The sequence below is a fragment of the Entelurus aequoreus genome, linkage group LG22 (genome assembly GCF_033978785.1).
Source record: "Entelurus aequoreus isolate RoL-2023_Sb linkage group LG22, RoL_Eaeq_v1.1, whole genome shotgun sequence".
NCBI lineage: Eukaryota > Metazoa > Chordata > Actinopteri > Syngnathiformes > Syngnathidae > Entelurus > Entelurus aequoreus.
In genome coordinates this window covers 8,875,845-8,883,998 of record NC_084752.1, presented here as the reverse complement: position 1 = coordinate 8,883,998, position 8,154 = coordinate 8,875,845, and the positions used below count along the sequence as shown (strand labels likewise).

The 8,154-nt window shown below is 38.8% G+C and overlaps 1 protein-coding gene across 1 annotated transcript in view; it reads left to right on the top strand.

Moving 5' to 3' along the window:
- Positions 1–322: 322 nt before the first annotated feature.
- The window catches only part of LOC133639568 (mineralocorticoid receptor-like), a 66,347-nt gene continuing 58,515 nt past the window's right edge, over positions 323–8,154 (top strand). The window contains exon 1 of the mRNA XM_062032990.1: positions 323–447. The gene's annotated coding sequence lies outside the window, so the exon portion shown is untranslated. The remainder of the gene's footprint in view (positions 448–8,154) is intronic.

The following is an 8,154-nucleotide window of genomic DNA, read 5'->3' as shown; positions in this document are numbered from 1 at the left end:
GATTGGTGTATCTCTTTCCATTAATCCTTTATGGCGGAGGATACTGTAGGAGGGTTTCCATGCATTCTTTTTGTATTGTTTCAGTAAAATGTTGTATAATATCTATATATATATATATATATTGTAAATGTAAAGTTTTTACTGTAAAATGGACAGCCTACTTAAAACTATTTATATCATTAATAATGAAATCCAGAGGCAAATTCCTACATTATTCTCTGTTACTTTCTGATGGCAGCCATAACTGCCTTGTGGCCCTCAATGAAAACCCCTTCTTTGTGAGGGACCCGCCTCATGAGGTTCTGTCTTGTCCTTGCAGCTCGCCACTCCGGCAGCCCTCGTCGACGGCCAAGGTGTGTCTGGTGTGCGGCGACGAGGCGTCGGGCTGCCACTACGGCGTGGTGACGTGCGGCAGCTGCAAGGTCTTCTTTAAAAGAGCCGTGGAAGGTAAGGACGCTCAACTCCAGCTTGCACCTTTATTTTTATTTTTTACCTTCAATCAACCGCCGTCCACTGTGGTGGACATTTGTTTCTGCTCTTTGTGAGAGTTATGAATTTAAAAAAAAACAAAAAAACATGTCCACTACACCGTGTTTTGTGGCAATTCCAACTTTGACCACGGCGTCAGTAGAATGGCGCTTTCCATCATTTTCAGCAGACTGCACTGTCCCCCCTCTTCCTCTCACGGGAGATCCACCCAGGAATGAATACTTCTCTTCTGTACTTGTTAATTTTCTGTTAATATTTGCTTCTTTCCTTTACCAAGCACTAGTGTACCGGTACCAAAATGTATTTAGATACTTTTTCTAAATAGAGGACCACATAAAATGTCATTATTGACTTTATTTCAACAAAAAATCTTAGGGTACATTAAACATATGTTTATTATTGCAGTTTAGTCCTTAAATAAAATAGTAAACATACAAGACAACTTGTCTTTTAGTAGTAAGTAAACAAAGACTCCTAATTAGTCTGCTGACGTATGCAGTAACATATTGTGTCATTTATCTACCTATTTTTTTTGTCAACATTATGAGGGACAAACTGTAAAAATGGATTATTTATCTACTTGTTCATTGACTGTTAATATCTGCTTATTTTCTGTTTCAACGTGTTCTATCTACACTTCTTTTAAAATGTAATAATCACTTATTCTTCTCTTCTTTGATACTTTACATTAGTTTTGGAAGATACCACACATTTAGGTATCGATCCGATACCAAGTAGTTACAGGATCATACATTGGTCATAATTTAAGTTCTCATGTTCTTCAGGGATGTATTTCCTGCAGTGTTTCCCACACATTCATTTATTCGTGGCGGCCCGCCACGAAAGAATTACGTCCGCCACAAATAATTTTTTTTTGTTTTATTTTTTTTTTTTGTTGTTGTTGTCCTGTCCAGCTTCTCAGGCAAATCATATAGTTGATGTAGATGCCCATATAGGCTGTTCAGGTTTACTTTACAAAAGAGAAGTGTAGGATACTTCTCTTGTTGCCTTATTTGTATTTGACCACTACTGTTTTCTGTTTATTTGTTACTGACTGTGGCAGGACACCTCTGCCTCTGTTTCACTTTATGTTGCTGGTAAATAATATGGTTGTAGTAGTAGGCTAAAGTTAAATTATTTAGTATGCACTAATTAAAGGGGTAGAGCTTTAAGAGACATTTTAGCTTTCATATTTTATAAGATATATTTTTTGTAAGAACTACAATTAATAAATATATTTCAGTGAATAACTTATTGTTCAAATCTGTATATAAATATGTACATAAAGTGTTGTAATTATATTGTAAAATGGATGGATGGATGGATGGACGTTTAAAACAAAACTGTTATTATTAATTAGTAAGTATACATTTTTTGAGCCTTTTTAGAGAAAATCATATCATTGTAGTAAATTATGCAAATTAATCGATGATGTCATGGTGACCACGCCAATAGCCACGCCCCCACCAGCACAGGTATCTTGGCAGTTTATGGGAAACACTGTCCTGAGTTTATAAACATAATATGAATTTTAAAAAGAAAACGAGAAAATATTCTGTGATGCTAGGTGTAATCATAGTAGTATCGACTAGATGCACTCTTGTACTTGGTATCATTACAGTGGATGTCAGGTGTAGATCCACCCATGGCGTTTGTTTATAGTGTGATGCCGGTGAGCTATTGTGTCCTCCTACGGTGTGTAGTGAAGCATGTTTAGCTATTCCTCGTCCTGCAGTGATAACGATACTTGTAAGAAACTCACTTTATTTGTCGCCATTGAGGCGAGGATTAGGGATTATTATGAACCTAACCATGTGATCGGCATTGAAAGGCACGTATCGGCAATTACATACTTATTCAAGAAAAAAGTCTGATACTGATCGGTGGCCGATATATTGGCACATCCAAAATTCTTACTCCCCCCGTTAAAATAGTTTGTCTGACATGATCTAGCAGCATGTTAGCGATGTAATGTTAGTGACCAAATGCCTATGACATATTGACAGAAACAACCAGAACTACGTAACTAGCTGTCAAGTTAGCATTGTTGTAAAAATCGTTCGCACCCGAGCATCTTCGCCCGAGGCGTCACTTGGCCTTCCTAAATGCGGACAAATGGAAAACATCCGAACATTGTCGCTGCCTTGGAGGCTTTTTCTCTGGACAATTCCCATCGAGCGATTGCACCGCTTCCAAACCAAATGAGGATTTACACGTGGTCGCTATGGAGACCGTCTCCTGACGTCCGGCCTCGCGTGTAGAATTGAATAGAATAGAGTTTTATCGTCATTATTACAGTGAACCGGTTCAAAGAACAACGGGATTGGAGCAGATCCCCTAAGGTGCACACACAATAATATAGTAATATAAATAGTAAAAAATATTTTTTAAAAAAGAAGATATATATATCTATATATGTGTGTATATATCCACATACATGCATATATCCATACATATGCATACATATACACATCAATGTTTCCCATAAACTGCCAAGATACCTGTGGCGGTGGGGGCGTGGCTATGGGCGTGGTCACCATGACATCATCGAGGAATTTGCATAATTTACTACAATGATATGATTTTCTCTAAAAAGGCTCAAAAAAGGTATACTTACTAATTAATAATAACAGTTTTGTTTTAAACGTCCATCCATCCATCCATCCATCCATTTTACAATATAATTACAACACTTTATGTACATATTTATATACAGATTTGAACAATAAGTTATTCACTGAAATATATTTATTAATTGTGGTTCTTACAAAAAATATATCTTATAAAAAGCTAAAATGTCTCTAAAAGCTCTGCCCCTTTCATTAGTGCATACTAAATCATTTAACTTTAGCCTACTACTACAACCATATTATTTACCAGCAACATAAAGTGAAACAGAGGCAGAGGTGTCAGACTGCACATACAAATATATATATATATATATATATATATATATATATATATATATATATATATATATATATATATATATATATATATATATATATACATATATATATATATATATATATATATATATATATATATATATATATATATATATATATATATATATATTATTTGTATTTGACCACTACTGTTTTCTGTTTATTTGTTACTGACTGTGGCAGGACACCTCTGCCTCTGTTTCACTTTATGTTGCTGGTAAATAATATGGTTGTAGTATATATATATATATATACACACATATATACATACATATATATTTATATACATATACTTACATACATATATATATATATATATATATATATATATATATATATATATATATATATATATAAATATATATATATATATATATATATATACATATATATATATATATACACACATATACAGTATATATATATATATATACGCTGTCGCTACCTCGCATGACCCCTTCCCCGTCATCGCTGGTGAAGGTGTAAAGAGAGAGAGAGACTGAGGAGGGAGGACAGCGATACAGGCGAGGACAAGGAAGGACAAAGTAAAACCGTCAGATAACCAGGAAAGTGAGAGGGACTGGAGTTGATGAGTCAGCACAACCCCTCCAAGGCCCCGCCTCCTGCAGAAGGGCGAGCCATGTTTCATTAATTTCTGCCACTTGCTGTCTGCAGGGATACCATTTTAGGCTAATTAGATGCTAACTGGCTCCTAGCTGCAGCGCTGGTTAACACACAGGTGTTACCGGGGAGGGGTCCGGTTCTTCGGACCAAGTCTGAGACGCCAGGTGGTTTGCAGCGAACTGGACTGCACCGCTTGGTGCGAGGGCCACGGCGAAGGAAGGAATTTGGCCGCCACGTATTCCGCCAGAACCTGCCAATCTTAAAAAACAGGCAAGACATGTTGTTGTTTTTTGGGAGCACTTACGCAATAGCCCAACTGGTGGTTAGCGTCAGTGGTGGCGCCTTGGAAGTCATGTGACTCACTCTTTGTGCCATCCAACCACAAACATGGACGTAATGTGACTCACTCTTTGTGCCATCCAACCACAAACATATGGGCGTAATGTGACTCACTCTTTGTGCCATCCAACCACAAACATGGACGTAATGTGACTCACTCTTTGTGCCATCCAACCACAAACATATGGGCGTAATGTGACTCACTCTTTGTGCCATCAAACCACAAACATGTGCAAGTCATGTGACTCTGGTTGTGTGCCATCCAACCACCAATATATGGACATAATGTGACTCTGGTTGTGTGCCATCCAACCACCAATATATGGACATAATGTGACTCTGGTTGTGTGCCATCCAACCACCAATATATGGACATAATGTGACTCTGGTTGTGTGCCGTCCAACCACCAATATATGGACGTAATGTGACTCTGGTTGTGTGCCATCCAACACTCAACATATGGACGTAATGTGACTCTGGTTGTGTGCCATCCAACCACCAATATATGGACATAATGTGACTCTGGTTGTGTGCCATCCAACCACCAACATATGGAAGTAATGTGACTCTGGTTGTGTGCCATCCAACCACCAAAATATGGAAGTAATGTGACTCTGGTTGTGTGCCGTCCAACCACCAAAATATGGAAGTAATGTGACTCTGGTTGTGTGCCATCCAACCACCAATATATGGAAGTAATGTGACTCTGGTTGTGTGCCATCCAACCACCAAAATATGTAAGTAATGTGACTCTGGTTGTGTGCCATCCAACCACCAAAATATGGAAGTAATGTGACTCTGGTTGTGTGCCATCCAACCACCAATATATGGACGTAATGTGACTCTGGTTGTGTGCCGTTCAACCACCAATATATGGAAGTAATGTGAATCTGGTTGTGTGCCATCCAACCACCAATATATGGACGTAATGTGACTCTGGTTGTGTGCCATCCAACCACCAAAATATGGAAGTAATCTGACTCTGGTTGTGTGCCGTCCAACCACCGAAATATGGAAGTAATGTGACTCTGGTTGTGTGCCGTCCAACCACCAAAATATGTAAGTTATGTGACTCTGGTTGTGTGCCATCCAACCACCAACATATGGAAGTAATGTGACTCTGGTTGTGTGCCGTCCAACCACCAAAATATGCAAATAATGTGACTCTGGTTGTGTGCCGTCCAACCACCAAAATATGGAAGTAATGTGACTCTGGTTGTGTGCCATCCAACCACCAATATATGGACGTAATGTGACTCTGGTTGTGTGCCGTCCAACCACCAATATATGGAAGTAATGTGACTCTGGTTGTGTGCCATCCAACCACCAAAATATGGAAGTAATGTGACTCTGGTTGTGTGCCATCCAACCACCAATATATGGAAGTAATGTGACTCTGGTTGTGTGCCGTCCAACCACCAAAATATGGAAGTAATGTGACTCTGGTTGTGTGCCATCCAACCACCAATATATGGAAGGAATGTGACTCTGGTTGTGTGCCGTCCAACCACCAATATATGGAAGTAATGTGACTCTGGTTGTGTGCCGTCCAACCACCAATATATGGACGTAATGTGACTCTGGTTGTGTGCCATCCAACACTCAACATATGGAAGTAATGTGACTCTGGTTGTGTGCCGTCCAACCACCAATATATGGAAGTAATGTGACTCTGGTTGTGTGCCGTCCAACCACCAATATATGGATGTAATGTGACTCTGGTTGTGTGCCATCCAACCACCAACATATGGACGTAATGTGACTCTGGTTGTGTGCCATCCAACACTCAACATATGGACGTAATGTGACTCTGGTTGTGTGCCGTCCAACCACCAATATATGGACATAATGTGACTCTGGTTGTGTGCCATCCAACCACCAACATATGGAAGTAAAGTGACTGGTTGTGTGCCGTCCAACCACCAAAATATGGAAGTAATGTGACTCTGGTTGTGTGCCATCCAACCACCAAAATATGGAAGTAATGTGACTCTGGTTGTGTGCCGTCCAACCACCAACATATGGACGTAATGTGACTCTGGTTGTGTGCCATCCAACCACCAAAATATGGAAGTAATGTGACTCTGGTTGTGTGCCGTCCAACCACCAATATATGGACGTAATGTGACTCTGGTTGTGTGCCATCCAACACTCAACATATGGACGTAATGTGACTCTGGTTGTGTGCCATCCAACCACCAAAATATGGAAGTAATGTGACTCTGGTTGTGTGCCGTCCAACCACCAATATATGGACGTAATGTGACTCTGGTTGTGTGCCATCCAACCACCAACATATGGACGTAATGTGACTCTGGTTGTGTGCCATCCAACACTCAACATATGGAAGTAATGTGACTCTGGTTGTGTGCCATCCAACCACCAACATATGGAAGTAATGTGACTGGTTGTGTGCCGTCCAACCACCAAAATATGGAAGTAATGTGACTCTGGTTGTGTGCCATCCAACCACCAAAATATGGAAGTAATGTGACTCTGGTTGTGTGCCGTCCAACCACCAAAATATGGAAGTAATGTGACTCTGGTTGTGTGCCATCCAACCACCAATATATGGAAGTAATGTGACTCTGGTTGTGTGCCATCCAACCACCAAAATATGTAAGTAATGTGACTCTGGTTGTGTGCCATCCAACCACCAAAATATGGAAGTAATGTGACTGGTTGTGTGCCGTCCAACCACCAATATATGGAAGTAATGTGACTCTGGTTGTGTGCCATCCAACCACCAATATATGGACGTAATGTGACTCTGGTTGTGTGCCGTCCAATCACCAAAATATGGAAGTAATGTGACTCTGGTTGTGTGCCATCCAACCACCAAAATATGGAAGTAATGTGACTCTGGTTGTGTGCCGTCCAACCACCAATATATGGACGTAATGTGACTCTGGTTGTGTGCCATCCAACCACCAAAATATGGAAGTAATGTGACTGGTTGTGTGCCGTCCAACCACCAATATATGTAAGTAATGTGACTCTGGTTGTGTGCCATCCAACCACCAATATATGGACGTAATGTGACTCTGGTTGTGTGCCATCCAACCACCAATATATGGAAGTAATGTGACTCTGGTTGTGTGCCATCCAACCACCAATATATGCTTCTAACAGTGAATACTTACACCATTTTTTTATGCATTTTATTATTGATTTTTTTTTAAGTCAAATTTTAAAAAAAATATGGTAAGTTGCAATAATTTCACCTCGAAATGTAGTGTATATTACTGTAAATGGAAAAACAGTACTGCTGTTTTTACGGTAAGAAAAGAAAAAAAAAAAAGGCAGCTCAGTTGCCATAATTGTACTGTTAAATTTACATTTGTTTTTTTACTGTAAATAAAAAAAACTGCAATTTGGCATCTGAGCTGCCAGTTTGTTTGTTGTTGGGTTTTTTTTACCGCAAATCAACAACTGTACATTTTTCGGTGTATTACTGTAAATGCCAAAACGGCACCACAGTTTATTACAGTAAAAAAAAAAAAAGTATGTTTTTTTTTAATTTAGAGAAAAATGCTATAAAAACCACGGTAATTTTCCAAATTTACCATAAAATATATTGCTACTTTTACATTGCACAATTTGATGGATAACTTGCTTTGAAATCATTATTATTAGTATGTATTTCTATTTAAAAAATGGTTTGAATGTTTGATCATATATTTTTGCATAATTAGACAATATTTAAGTGAACATAATTTGAGATTAGATGGAGTAAAATACATTTTTCCTCCC